Below are 15,334 nucleotides of genomic sequence, written 5' to 3' on the forward strand. Positions count from 1 at the left end.
AACCACTGAGCCACACCAGCTGGGCTCTGTATGCATTTTGATGGTAAAACTCTTGTAGTAGATAGAAGGTAAAATCCACCCATGAAACCCCATATATGTTATTATCAGCAAAGCTTTAACTTTTACATAGGATACTTCCTTCTGCACTTCCGTGCTTTTACTTCAAGAAGAAAAAAAAATATCACAATTTAGCAGTCAAAGTTATTCACGCTCTAAGGTTTGACCTTCATTCATTTATCTACTGGCTTAGAGCTGAACTTGATGGGAAGCAGAAACGCACAATAAAAAGGAAAGTTATTTTTATAGCTTGATTTTCCCATGTTCCCTCAAAGAACCAAAGTTATTACCTCGGTAAATCTCGGCAAGCATGGTTTCAGTATTAAATATTAAATAAATATTGTGAATTTACAAAACTGACTTGGCAGAACCTTCTCATGCTTAGCTTTTATTCAAATCTGCTGATCTGGCTATAAATTTCTTCTTGTGGAAATAACGTTGCATAACTACGTTTACTTTATTTCTGCTCCTGTAGTAGCAGCTCAAATCCTTAACATAATTAAGGTTGAACGTACTCTGTCAACAGCTGTTGCGTTATTTCACTTGCAAAATGCTTGAACTTCATCCCCAATCCTCACCAGTGTCCTCTCCCTGCTGCTGCCTGGGCAATAAAGATGGCTCATTCTCTGACCAGATAAATTCTGAGGACCTACTATGTGCAATGCTATTTAGACACTTCAGGATCAGATCACAAGGATGAACAAATGGGACTCCATCAAATTAAAAGTTTCCTGCACAACGAAGGAAACTGTCAGCAAAAAATGAAAAGGCCACCAACCGAACAGAAGAAGAGATATGCAAATCACATACCCTCTAAGGGGTTAATATCCAAAGTATTTAAGGAACTCATACAGCGGAACATTTAAAGAAATCCAATTAAAATATGGGCATAGACCCTGAATATACATTTCCCCAAAGAGGACATACAGATGGTCAACAGGCATGAAAAGAAGCTCACTATCCAGCCGAAACCAGTTTGGCTCAGTGGATAGAGCGTCGTCCTGTGGACTGAAAGGTCCCAGGTTTGATTCTGGTCAAGGGCATGTACCTTGGTTGTGGGCACATCCCCAGTGGGGAGTGTGCAGGAGGCAGCTGATGGATGTCTCTCTCTCTCTCATCGATGTTTCTAACACTCTATCCCTCTCCCTTCCTCTCTGTAAAAAATCAATAAAATATATTAAATTTTTTTAAAAAAATCACTATCCATCAGGGAATTGCAAATCAAAACCACAATCAAATACCACCTCACACCGGCCAGAAAGGCTTTCATCAATAAATCAACAAATAAAAAATGCTGGCAAGGATGTGGAGAAAAGGGAATCCAGTTTACACTAATGAGGGGATTTTAAATTGGCGCAACCACTATGGAAAACAGTATGGGAATTCCTCAAAACAATTATAAATAGAGCTGCCATATGACTCAGCAATACCGCTCCTGGATATTTGTCCAAAGAAAATGAAACCACTAATTCAAGAAGATATATGCACCTCTATGTTCATTGCAGCATCATTTACAACAGCCAAATTATAGAATCAATCTAGTTGTCCATCGATAGGTAAATGGATAAAAAGGATGGTTAGAGCGTCTGCCCGTAAACCAAAGGATCAAGGGCAGGTGTCCGGGTTGCAGGCTCGATCCTGGTCAGGGTGTGTGCAGGTGGCAACCAATCATGTGTCTCTCTCACATCAGTGACTCTCTCTCTCTCTCTCTCTCTCTCTCTCTCTCTCTCTCTCTCTCTCTCTCTCCCTCTTTCCTTCCCCACCCCCTCCGCCTCCTTTCCCCCGTTCCACTCTCTCTAAAAATCAATGGAAAAAATATCCTTTGGTGAGAATTAACAACAATAAAAAACAAATATCATTGGCAAAAGTGAGAATTTAAAAAGAATCCATGAACATCCAGAACTTGCAGAATTCTCTACGCAGCCTCCTGACATACCTTCAGCATTATACCATCAGCCTGAAAAAACTAGATTTGTCATTAAAAGAAAGGGTTACAGCCCTAACTGGTTTGGCTCAGTGGATAGAGCATCAGTCTGCAGACTGAAGGGTACCAGGTTCGATTCCAGTCAAGGGCATGTACCTTGGTTGCGGGCACATCCCCAGTAGGGGGTGTGCATGAGGCAGCTGATTGATGTTTCTCTCTCGTCGATGTTTCTAACTCTATCCCTCTTCCCTTCCTCTCTGAAAAAAAAAAAATCTATAAAATATTTTTAAAAAGGGTTACACTGAGATCATGATTTTCATAACAAAAAGGCCCACCATCCGTACAAGCTCCAAAGCCAACACAACTTCTACCTCTTGAAAATTTTTTATTTTAAGAAACAAAGAGTTTCATTAGAAATAGAAAGCATATAGGGTATACTTATATGGCTTTTAAAAAGAGTCCAGAGTCCAGATAAATGCCTAAAAGCCTCTTCCATCCCCTCTTGCGTGGCTAATGTTGGCGACAAGGTTGGCTTTAAGCGGGATTCGTGGCGTTTAACCTTGACTGTCTGGTTTGGGTTTGCATAACATTACGTTCTGGCCACCGTACACCCTGTCCAAAAGTCTGAAAACCTATTATTACTTGGCTTAATGGACTGTGCAACCTCATTTCGAAAGGGAAAGAGAACTTCAGGTTTCCTCTCTTCAGTTGACTGTGAAGTTGGTCTTAGGATATTGCTGTCTTCTTGCTATGATTGATCGTCCCTGGCTTCTGCCATAAAGAACGACCTACCGCATCACAGTGTTTGGCTCAAAGACAGCCGGTCACACCTGCCCCGAGGGACACAAGGGGGTCGGGGAGAGGGCCCAGTAGACTGTAAATGGAGAGGTCGTGAGCTCAGAGGGAATGGGGATTTACATTGTAATCTGAGTTCCACACCTCGCTCATGGCTCGATGTGACCTTGAGCATGTTCCCTGACACAGCTGGCTGTTAGACGCCTCGTCTGTGAAATGGGGAGAGGGACTGCCGTAGACAGCTCCTGCCTTCTCTGCGAACAAAGGGATGTGGGTCCCCCACGGGCCACGTCTGTTCCACGTAATCTTCCCGCCTCGGCCAGAACCGACTCATCCATAGTGACTCCTGGCAACTCAGTTCTCTTCCCCGCAAATAGGTGTTTGCTCAGCGGCACAGACGCCCGGAGGTCTCTGGGGCTAATAATATAATGAACACAGACAGGGTTTGCCATGTGCCAGCCACTGCTTTGAGCTCTCTCTAGATACTGCTTCCACCTTCAGAACCAGTCTGTGTGTCATCACTGCACCTACAGACGAGGAAACAGATGCAGTAGCCAGCCCAGCTCTAACTTTTTCTTTCTTTTTGTAAAAAAAAATATATTTTTTTATCGCTGAAACCAGTTTGGCTCAGTGGATAGAGCGTCAGCCTGTGGATAAAAGGGTCCCAGGTTCGATTCCGGTCAAGGGCCTGTACCTTGGTTGCAGGCACATCCCTAGTGGGGGGTGTGCAAGAGGGAGCCAATCAATGATTCTCTCTCATCATTGATGTTTCTATCTCTCCCTCTCCTTTCCTCTCTGAAAGTAATAAAAATATATTTTTTTAAATGGACCAATTGATTAACACTGGAAATAAGAGAGAATTTCTGGCCAGTGAGGATAGATTGCACACAGAAGATGAGTTAGGAAGGAAAAAAAAAACAACAAAAAACAAGAGCCAACAGGACAGGAATGGAAAGAGGGATTTTTGGAGGAATGGGGAATGAGTTCGAACAGGGGAGGAGAGAGTTATTAGGGTACTTGTCACGTCCCAAAGTTATTGAGGAAGAGAGGCAATGGGAAAGAAATGTGAATGAGCATGTTCCATATTAGGAATGATTCAGGGAGTTATTCTTTTTAAAAAAAAAAAAAACATATTTTATTGATTTTTCACAGAGAGGAAGAGAGAGGGATAGAGAGCTAGAAATATCAATGAGAGAGAAACAGCGATCAGTTGCCTCTTGCACACCCGCCACTGGGGATGGGCCCGCAACCAAGGTACATGCCCTTGACTGAAATTGAACCTGGGACCCTTCAGTCTGAGGCCGACGCTCCATCCACTGAGCCAAACCAGTTTCGGTGAGGGAGTTATTCTTAATATCGAAATTGCTCTCCACACATCGCCGTTGGATGCCAAGTCACGCTCCTGAGAATGCCGCGCTGTGCTCAGCCCGGACCCCCTGGAGCTCGGCGCCACGTGAATTAATGAGATTGTCACCATTGTCACCCAAGGCGAAGCTAGACCGGTCTAAAGGGTGTTCTCATTTATTTTTTGTGTTTTATTCTATTGTACATGTAATTGCTTTCATTTCACTTTGTTTTCAGTCCGTTCATGGAAAAGACAGAATAGGGATAATATGTATAGTTTTATCTCCTGCAAAGCTGCAGAACTTTGTTCGTTTTTTAGTGGATTTCTGAGGATTTTCTACAGACAAGATCAGGTAGTCTGTGAATAGAGATGCATTTTCTTCTTCCTTCCAGCTCTGATTATGCATCTCTTCTCTGTCCCTGTTACAGAAAACCAAAGAACAAAGCCATACCAGAGAGATGGAGTTACATTTCCAGAGGAAAATCTCTCTCCAGTTCTGGGCCCCACCATGCAGGAATTCTCCCTATTTATATGATTTTTATCTTCTTTGTCTCCCAAATATGGAGTGTTTCCAGCCCACTTTTGCAAGTTCTTAAAGAGCCCGTATGTACTGGGGCCTTGAGACCTCCACCAGAGGCCTGGCCTGGCACCAGCACTGATAACCTTGTCTGGGGAAGGTTTAATTTACAGAAGCCAAATAGCAGGGTTAAAATTTCAAAGAGCAATTTTCATACAAGGTGGATGCTTCATCCCCACACACGTATGTGGTCCCAGTACTATGTACTGGAGGCTGAGCTAACTGGTGACAAAGAGAAGTGAGAGGAGATTCTGTTCTGAAAGAGTCCAGGCTTAGTCAAGGGGGTGGGGTGTATAGAACAGAGTGCTTGCTCCCAGCAGAGAATCTAGAAAAGACCTCATGATGGCTTGAAGTCACGAGATACATTGAAAGCTCCAGTTTAACGTAGCCAAAGTAAAGATAGATATACACAGGAACGTCTCCAGGACGTACTGCCTTACCCTGGAATTCCATAATAATCTGAGAGTCTGTGAGCACCTCTATGCGCTCGCTGGGCAGTGTGCTTACTGTTGGAATACAACGTTGAATGAGACACAATCCCTTTCCTTCGAACGGACTAACTGTAAATCAGTTACTCAAGTAAGAAAGCAGCTCTGTCAAAAGTGATGAATTCCTTCTTTTAAAAAAAAGCCAAAACAAAACAACAGAACAAAAAAACCCTATAAATCAAAGCAGTTACTGTTACAGAACACGCTACACCCCAAGCAGGGTTCAATGTACTGATTAAGAGGTTCTGTAAAGACTCAAAGTCTCCGGCATTTTCCCTTGATGGACTTGTTTCCTTTTTAACCAACAGCATGAATACAGAGTCACCTTCCTGAGATCCCCGTGGCACAAGCCACTCAACACCTTAAAGCAGAAAATAATGCCAGCGAAACCCCTTCTAGGCCAAAACAGAGACTTCACGTGGGTTGTTTTTGTTTGACTGAGGCCGTTCCTTCTATCCTTGCATTAATCTCACCCTCCCGGGCTGGGCGCTTGTGGAGAGAAGGGACCCCCATGGAGGAATGAGGCCCCAGTCTCAGGGACTGTCTGTGCTGGGTGCACCAATGACTCAGCCCTGGACCCTGCCCCTAGGGGCTTGCAGTCTAGGATGAGGGTGAAGATAGAGCCTTGAGTAATATTTCAGGTAGAAAGGGAAGCCCTGACTAAGGTGTGCTGGGGCAGGGAATTAGCAAAGATAAAAGGTGTGGCCAAAACCATGAGACTGATTTTCATACGGTTGTGTGTTCTTAGGAGTTGAGAGTTCTGTCTCATAGTGAGAAGGCTACACACACACACACACACACAGAGAGAGAGAGAGAGAGAGAGAGAGAGAGAGAGAGAGAGAGAGAGAGAGAGAGAGAGAGAGAGATACTAGGACATACAAGATTAATTGCATATACACTGAGTGGCCAGATTATTTTGACTTCTGAACACAAAATAATCTGGCCACTCAGTGTATATCCTATATAATAAAAGGCTAATATGCAAATTGTCCCCTCAACCAGGAGTTCAACCAGCAGGCTGGCCAACCGCCCTCGTCCCCTCCCCCTGGCCAGGCTGGCTGGACCTCACCTATGCAGAAATATATATATATATATATATATATATATATATATATATATATATATATATGCACACACACACACACACACACACACACACACACACATTGAGTAGCCAGATTATTATGCATTCAGAGATCATAATAATCTGGCCACTCAGTGTGTATGTGTGTGTGTGTGTGTGTGTGTGTGTATATTCTGTTTTTTCTTAGTTTTTTTTTTTTTTTTGATTTCAGAGAGGAAGAGGGAGGAGAGACAGAAACATCAACGATAAGAGAGAATCATTGATCAGCTGCCTCCTGCACGCCCCCCACCAGGATGGAGCCCACAACCTGGCTATGTGTCCTGACCTAGAATCGAACCATGACCTCCTGGTTCATAGGTCGATGCTCAACTACTGAGCCACACCAGCTGGGCAATATACCAATTCTTAGGGTTATTGGAAGGATTGCCCATCTGAGCTCAAGCCAGGCACCAGCTTGGCCAGAGGGGGCCTCAGAAAGGACAACTGGACCAGCAGACACATCCGTAAAGAGGAAGAGGTACATCAGAGGAATTTATCAAACAGGAAACATTTTTATGATGCTGTTGGCAGTGTCAAATTCATAAGCCCTGGCCACTCACCACCAGTCCTTTGACCAATCCCACACCCTCACCCCTCCCTCCCCCCGCCCCAGCCACACTGGCCTTCTGGGTCCTGGGTGTGCACTGTTCCTACCTGACATCGGCTCTCTGCTAACTCCACTGAGCTCTGGCCATAGGCACATCACACACAAACCACTCTAAATCCTGTTTAATCTCTGCAGACCCCAACTCTCAGCAGTGACTTCTACGAATAAAGAACTGTCACTTGGCCGGTGTGGCTCATTGGTAGAGCATCGACCCATGAACCACGAGGTCCCTGGTTCGATTCCCAGTCAGGGCACATGCCCAGGTTGCTGGCTCAATTTCCAGTAGGGGGCTTGCAAGAGGCAGCTGATAGATGCTTCTCTTTCATTGACGTTTCCATATCTCCATTTCTCTCCCTTCCTCTCTGAAAGTTCTATAAAAACACCCTGGCCTGTTTGGCTCAGTGGATAGAGCATCAGCCTGCAGACTCAAGAGTCCCAGGTTCAATGTACCTTGGTTGCGAGCACATCCCTGGTGGTAGGTGTGCAGGAGGCAACTGATCGACGTTTCTCTCTCATCGATGTTTCTGGCTCTCTATCCCTCTCCCTTCCTCTCTGTAAAAAAATCAATAAAATATACTTTAAAATTTTTTTCTATAAAAACATATTTTAAAAAAGAACAAAGAACTGTCCTCTCAAGATAGGAAATGCGTTAATAACAAGTGCAGAGCACAGGTACCAGTTACATTAATTTATTTTTAGTCTAGGCATTCCTTTCATTATCAGAGTTGTAGCTCAAGAGAATGAGGTCAAATGGGTATAAACTAGAATACCTGCGCTGAGATTACATAATATGCTAATAAGGTGGTAAAGCAGTGCGAACTTCCCTGCATTTAATATCCCGAAGGACAATGAGCAGTCTCAAGGATGAAACAGTTTAGGAAGTTCCTTTGGAGACAATGAGCACATCTGTGGCCTTGGCAGGCTCTGTGTTTGGGTCTGACAGGATGGTTTGCTAATAAACTGGAAAAACGGACTGTGTGTGCCAGCGGAGGGGGAAAACTGGGAGAACAAACCTATTCCTCTTTGCCTTTTTGAGTCCAAAGGAAGCTCTCAGCAGAGCAGCAGATTCATCCAGGGAGATTTTGTTTAGTCTTTGTCTTCTGTTTTTAATCACAAAGAAGCGAGACGAGGGGGGGAAGGGAGGGAAAGCAAAGCTCACGGTTGTCTGAGAGACATCTCAAGACCCTCAGGGCCTTCTTTGTCTTGGCTGCATCCATTTAAAAAATATATATATATATATATATTTTATTGGTTTTTTTTTTTGTGTGTGTGTGTGTGTGTGTGTGTTGTTTTTTTCTTACAGAGAGGAAGGGAGAGGGATAGAGAGTTAGAAACATCAATGAGAGAGAAACATCGATCAGCTGCCTCCTGCACAGCCCCCACTGGGGATGTGCCCACAACCAATGTACATGCCCTTAACCGGAATCGAACCTGGGACCTTCCAGTCCACAGGCTGATGCTCTACCCACTGAGCCACACCGGTTCTGGCTTGGCTGCATTCATTTTGACCCCGCTGAGCACTTCTGCGTTCGGGCTTTCCTAGGAAATGTGTCCAACAGCCTGACCGTTAACCAGAAAGCATAAGCCTGAATGATTAAAAACCTGACTCACATATCTTGAAGGTAACATTCTAAGAAATCTCGGGAAGGTATTCCATTCTCAGGATGAGTCACCGAGGTGGGCGGGCGTCCAGAGCGGCTGTCTTGCTTTCTCCCTCTCATCTCTCAGCCACAGTCAGAGGAGTGGTGCTGCAGGGACCTCCACTTGAAATATAGTAGCAACCATACTTGGGTAAAAACTGCTGTTTGAATTTTAACCCTGCTATTCTGGCTTCAGCATTCGCTTCTTGCTTAAACAATAGGGTAGTTACTTCAGCTTCCAGGTGGAGACCTGGAGGCTAAGGCAATTTTCCTGTGCCTGGGACCAGAACTACGGGAGATTGATTCTCACTGACTTGGTAGCTTCATGGGTAGAAACTGTAGATAACCTTTAGAGATTAACAGCTGAGCTCTGCTTCTGTATTATCCTCGGCTATCACAAGATAGGACCTCATTCCAATGTCCCCTGCGGGCTGTTCCCAGCCTTTAGAATTTTAGAACAAAGGAAAATTCCTGTGGTTTGGACCTTTCAAAAGACTGCCTACACCTGGAACAGTGTGGTCTTGAGGGTGGCCATCTGCATGTGGTGCTCTTGTGGCCGTCCTGACCAGTTTTTCAATAAATCCTTGCCTGCTTTTTTAATCAATCATCAGCCTCTGGTGGTCTTATTTTGAACCCAGGGTTCGACCCCACAACACACCGTGGCCTAGGATATAAAAAGTGACAAGAGCCCTGCGGGTGTGGCTCAGTGGTCGACCTAGGAACCAGGAGATCACAGTTCAATTCCCCGTCAGGGCACATGCCTGGGTATCAGGCTCGATCCCCAGTGTATAGCATCTAAAAGGCAGCCCATCAATGCTTCTCTCTGATCATTGATGTTTCTCTCTCTCTCTCTCTCCCTCTCCCTTCTTCTCTGAAATCAATCAAAATATATATTTTTAAAAGTGACAACAGCATGTCACCTGCACCCCAACACCCACAACAAGCCGAAGAGCCCACGAAAGTATACATTTTCAGCCTCTGAGAGAGCAGAGCTGGTAAAGTAACCTAATGCATTGAAATCCTGCGCCTCCAAGGAGACAGCAGATACAACCGTTCCATGCGGGCTGACAGGCCGGAAGCGGGGACCCTGACCAAGAGCCAGCCCAGGAGAGAACCCCGCAGGCATAGTGAACATTCCAGAACTCCCCATCAGGCTAACACGCTCCTCTGTACAACATCTGGCGGTGGGCTCACAATGGCTCATTGATAAGAACAGAAGTGAGTGATCCCCAGGCTGGTGCCTCTCACGTCACAATCGCCCGCTGCAGTAGGTAAAACGGCGCTACAGATAAAGACATCAAAGCCTTTTCTCAGAGGAACCCCCGCCTGCTGGACTGCAAAGCCTTCAGCCTTAGATCATGTCTCTCTGTTCTTGCTGCTTATTATGATCAGAATGAAAACCTGAATTCCGGAGGCAGATTCCCTTTGAAGTCCTAAGAAGTTACTGTGACAATCCCAGCAGAATGAAAAGAGCATGGCTTTTTTTTTTTTCTTCTTCTTCTTTTTTAATCCTCACCCGAGTATATTTTTTCCATTGACTCTTAGAGAGAGTAGACAAGAGGGAAGGATGGGGGTGAAATAAGGATTTTTTAAAGATATATCTTATTGATTTTTTTTTTTTTACAGAGAGAAATAGAGAGTTAGAAACATTGATGAGAGAGAAACATCGATCAGCTGCCTCTTGCACACCCCCTACTGGGGATGTGCCCGCAACCAAGGTGCAATGCCCTTGACCGGAATCAAACCCGGGACATTTCAGTCTGCAGGCCGACGCTCTATCCACTGAGCCAAACCGGTTCTTGGCAAAATAGGGATTTTTAGGGGGGTGAAAAAGACAGGCTAGGAAATTTCAGAAATGTTAGACATTAAGGGACCACAGGGCTGCAGAGCAGCAGAAGGTACATTTCTATAGAATGGGGGAGCTGGGAACAGCAGAAGGTCTAAATCAGAGGTTCCCAAACTTGTTTGTGCCGTAGACCCCTTGCCATGTTTTTCGGTTTTGGGTAGACCCCCTACTTACCTGATATTGATTTTTTTGTAAATTTCTAACTGTAGTGAAGTTTAATGTTAAAATTTAATAAAAAATAATGTACCTACTTTTCTCCGGCATTCTCAAACAAAATAACACTGATTCACTATAATTTGTATGATAAACTACCAGTTTATATTTTTTTAAATATTTTCTCAGCACTTTCCTATTCAAGATTCAGGAAACGAATGAACGTATTTTTCTCACATTCATATTTATAGAGTGACGAATTGAGCAAGTCGGTGCAAGTTCGCGAAGCTTTGAGACAAAAATTGGCAAGAATGTTTACTGCGCGTATGCTTGTAACAAGATGATACTGGTATATCATTATGTGCAGGTTTTTATCCTACAACTTACACAATTTTATAAACATATATAATAAATTTTTTACTTCATAGGTACTTTTATAAATAATTTATATGTTTTTATATTATAAGATAATATGATGTAAGTAAATAGGTACTATCAGTGTATGTTGAGATCCACTATCGTGGACCCCCATTTTCATTTCATGGACCTCCAAATTTTTTTTTCGCTGACGTAGACCCCTTGCAGGTTGTCATAGACCCCTGGGGGTCGATATAGACCACTTTGGGAATCACTGGTCTAAATTCACACAATAAAGGGGAGGAACCCCTCATCCAGAGGGAGAAGAAGAAAGCCCAAAGGGAACAAGAAAACAATAGAGAAGGAAGAGGGGAGAACCTCACACATCCCCTGTGAGGCTCCACCTGTGAGCTCAGGAGTTACTATAGTAACCAGCCTCAGGAACAGTGACCAATCGGGGGGGATATCAAGACACCAGCATCTGCAGCCTTTAGAAGCCTCAGTGGGACTCTTTCCCCCTTCCAGCTGAGAGTCTGCGCAATGAGGTTCTTTCCCTACCCCATGTGGGAGGCTGTACTTGCTCTTCAGGAAGCTTCCACCTTTGCTGTACCACCTCCCACCCGAGGATTCAGGAGGGCTAGCCTTGGTGCAGAGTGAAATATAGTGGCAACCATACTTTGGTAAAAACTGCTGTTTGAATTTTAATGTTGTGGGGTTGAACCCTGGGTTCAAAATAAGACCACCGGAGGCTGATGATTTATAAAAAAAAAAAAAAAAAAAAAAAAAAAAAAGCAGGCAAGAATTTATTGAAATATCTGGCCAGGGCAGCCGCAAGAGTACCACACGCAGGCGGACCCTACATGACTGCACCACTTTAGTGACAGGTAGTTATTTTTAAAGGTTCTGAAAAGGAAAATCCCTATTCTGCAACAAACTGTTGTTTGCAATTTTCTGCTGTTCTTCCTAGATAAAATGTTGCTTTCTAGTTTGCTTTAGCCCGTATGAAGAATGATGAAGATAAACTTAGCTGTATGACCTTGCAGGCCAGAGACCAGATATGCCCACAATCTCAATACCATGCCAGGTGCACTTTCTCAATTGGATAGAACAGCATTGTTTTTCAAGGCCAGCATCGAGTTAACCACTAAGTGCACAGAGGGCTGGCTCTTTAATAAAAAAAAAAAAAAAAAAAAAAAAAAAAAAAAAAAAAAAGGAAGTTCTGTCTGTAACCTTGCTTAGAATTTGAATTCATCCCATTTCATTAACCCTTCTAGTTTGGATCCTGCACCTGATTAAACAACAGGATATTTACCTTAGCTTCTAGGTGGAGACCTGGAGGCTAAGGCAATTTTCCTTTGCCTGGGACCAGGACTACAGGAGATTGATTCCCACTGACTCAGTAACCTTCAGAGACAGAAACTGTAGATAACCTCTGAGCCCTGCTTCTGTGTTATCGCCTGTCGCAAGATAGGGCTACCTTCCAATGTCCAGCAGGATGTGACTAGCCACGACCCTGCGAGGGCTGACCCCAGTCTTTAGAACGTAGTCTTTAGGATTTAGAATTTAGAACAAAGGAAAATTCCTGTGGTTTGAACCTTTAAAAGGGACTGCCTATCCCTGAAACGGTGCAGTCGTGTGGAGTCCGCCTGCGTGTGGTGTTCTCTCTCATGGCCGTCCGGGCCAGTTCAATAGATCCTCGCCTGCTTTTTTAAAATCAATCTTCAGCCTCCAGTGGTCTTATTTTGAACCTAGGGTTTGACCCCACAACACAGAGTGCTGAAGCCAGGCCCGCTCTGGGAGCTGGAAGCCTGGGGTCAGACTCTGAGAAAACAAAGCCGTCCTCCATCAGCGAAACATCCCGTTCCCATGGCGATATCCCTAATGTCAACGCTTTCCAAAACCCAATACCAGCTCGCGTGTGACAGAGGAGGTTTTCATCCTTATCGCCGGCAGCTCAAGATAAGCCATCTGAGAAACCCAGATTCGGTTTCCAATGGAAGGAGCGTCCAGGAACATTCTGTCCGTGGACAGGAACATCTGAAATTGGGTGTCTCCGAGAGGTGTGAGGCGTGCCAGCTGTGAATGAGGAATGGCCAGGAAGACGTATGTGGTCCCAGCACTGACTTTTCTGTTTCTCCCGAGGCGCGTGTGGTTTCCAGCCTGCACCCAGAATTCTCACAGCAACACAGCAGGGAGAAGAGACCCCCCGCCCCCCCTTGAGCCTCGAAATGGAGAAAGCTGCATAGATAAGACAATTCCTTCCCATACCCTGGCCATGGGGGTCAGCGAGAGAATGAAATGGAAGGCGGACAATCATGTCACATTAGGGTTGCATTTAGTTGGCCCAGATGACCCAGATGTTTTTAGCCTACCTAATAAAAGAGTAATATGCAAATTAACCATCACTCCACCACATCCACCAGCCAATCAGAGTGAGTATGCAAATTAACCCCAACCAAGATGGCTGCAGCCAGAGAGAGTAGTTGAGAGGCTTGGGTTTCCCTGGCAATAGAGGAAGCCAAGCTTTCTACACACCCTGGCCGGCCTAGGCCTCCACTCAAGGATATAAAGTTTTAATTATAGAAGGTAAACAAATCCAAACAGAAATGGCTGCGGCCATTGAGCAAGCAGAAGGCTTGGCTCCACTCCAGGCTACAAAGTTTCAATTGTAGAAAGTAAATAAGTTCTAGACACCAGGGTCTCTGCTTAGGTCACCAGGGGATGTGGCCTGCCTGCAAACCACCACAGGCCACTCACCCAGGCAATCCCACACCCCAAGGGAACCCCCACCCTTATCTGGGACACCCTTCAGGGCAAACCAGCTGGCCTCCACCCATGCACCAGGCCTCTATCCTATCTAATAAAAGAGTAATATACAGATTGACCATCACTCCAACACACAAGATGGTTGCCTCCATGTGGTCAAAGATCCTGCCCCTATGTGGACACAAGATGGCCACCACAAGATGGCCAGCAGGGGAGGGCAGTTGGGAGGCATCAGGCCTGCAAGGGAGGGCAGTTGAGAGGGATCAGGTCTACAAGGGAGAGCAGTTGGAGGTGATCACCCCTGCAGGGGAGAGCAGTTAGACATCAATCAGGCTGGCAGGGGAGTGGTTAGACATCAATCAGGCTGGCAGGGGAGTGGTTAGGGAGTGATCAGGCTGGCAGGCAGAAGCAGTTAGAGGCAATCAGGAAGGCAGGCAGGCGAGCAGTTGGGAGCCAGCAGTCCTGGATTGTGAGAGGAATGTCCAACTGCCTATTTAACATCCCTCAAGGGGTCCCAGATTGGAGAGGGCACAGGCTGGGCTGAGGGACACCCCCCACCCTGTGCATGAATTTCATGCACAGGGACTCTAGTATATAATGTTTTTTATTTCAGAGAGCAAGGGAGAGAGATAGAAACATCAATGTGAGAGAATCATTGATCAGCTGCCTCCTGCACGCCCCCTATTGGGGACCAAGCCCACGACCGGGGCATGTGCCCTTGACCAGAGTTGAACCTGGGATCCTTCATCCCACAGGCCGATGCACTATCCACTGAACCAACCTAGGCTAGGGCGACCCAGATGTTTTTGTAAAATCCCCAGCTGGTCTTGGAAATGCCCCCTTTGTAAATGGATCAGTGCCCATCTACCAAGAACCTTTCCCCAAAGCTCTGCCTTTTGAGACAACAGTTCATTTTGACGCAGCTGGCTTGCTTCAGCCCGGGCAGAACAGCGATCAGCATGAGAGATGCTAATTGGGCTGCTGCCTGGGCTCCGTTGCCTTCTGCATTAAGGGCTCTGGAAGCGGAGCGAGGGCAGTTTGTTTGTGCTGGCAGGCCTGGGGAACATGCCTGCCATTACCACCCACGCCTTGTCCGAGCGAGGGCTACGGAGAGTGAGGGATGCCAGAGGCGGTGACAGTGTTGGGACTTCCAGCCCGTGGGAGTTTCTCCCTTGCCGCCTGGTTAATGGCTAGACATTTGTATTGAGGCATTGTTGTCAGAAGCCTTCAAGGTGCTGGCACAGGGCTTGGTACTGGGGCTAGAGGGGTACATTTTAGGGTTTGCAGGCTAATTGAGGAGACAAGGGAAAAAATGTAGAACTGGATCTCAATGCTACACTTAAAAAAACTAATAACAGCTCATCAATATCATCAAATGCTCCACCAGAATTCAAATGTCACGGCACTTGTAATCTCTTTTTCAACTCTTCTTTTGAAAAATTATCTTAATTGCCGAAACCGGTTTGGCTCAGTGGACTGAAAGGTCCCGGGTTCAATTCCATTCAAGGGCATGTACCTTGGTTGCGGGCACATCCCCAGTGGGAGGTGTGCAAGAGGCAGCTGATGGATGTTTCTATCTCTCTATCCCTCTCTCTTCCTCTCTGTCAAAAATCAATAAAAATATATGTTTTAAAAATTATCTTAATTGATTTTAGA

This window comes from Pipistrellus hanaki, assembly GCF_964339955.1.
Source record: "Pipistrellus hanaki genome assembly, chromosome: 20".
Lineage (NCBI taxonomy): Eukaryota > Metazoa > Chordata > Mammalia > Chiroptera > Vespertilionidae > Pipistrellus > Pipistrellus hanaki.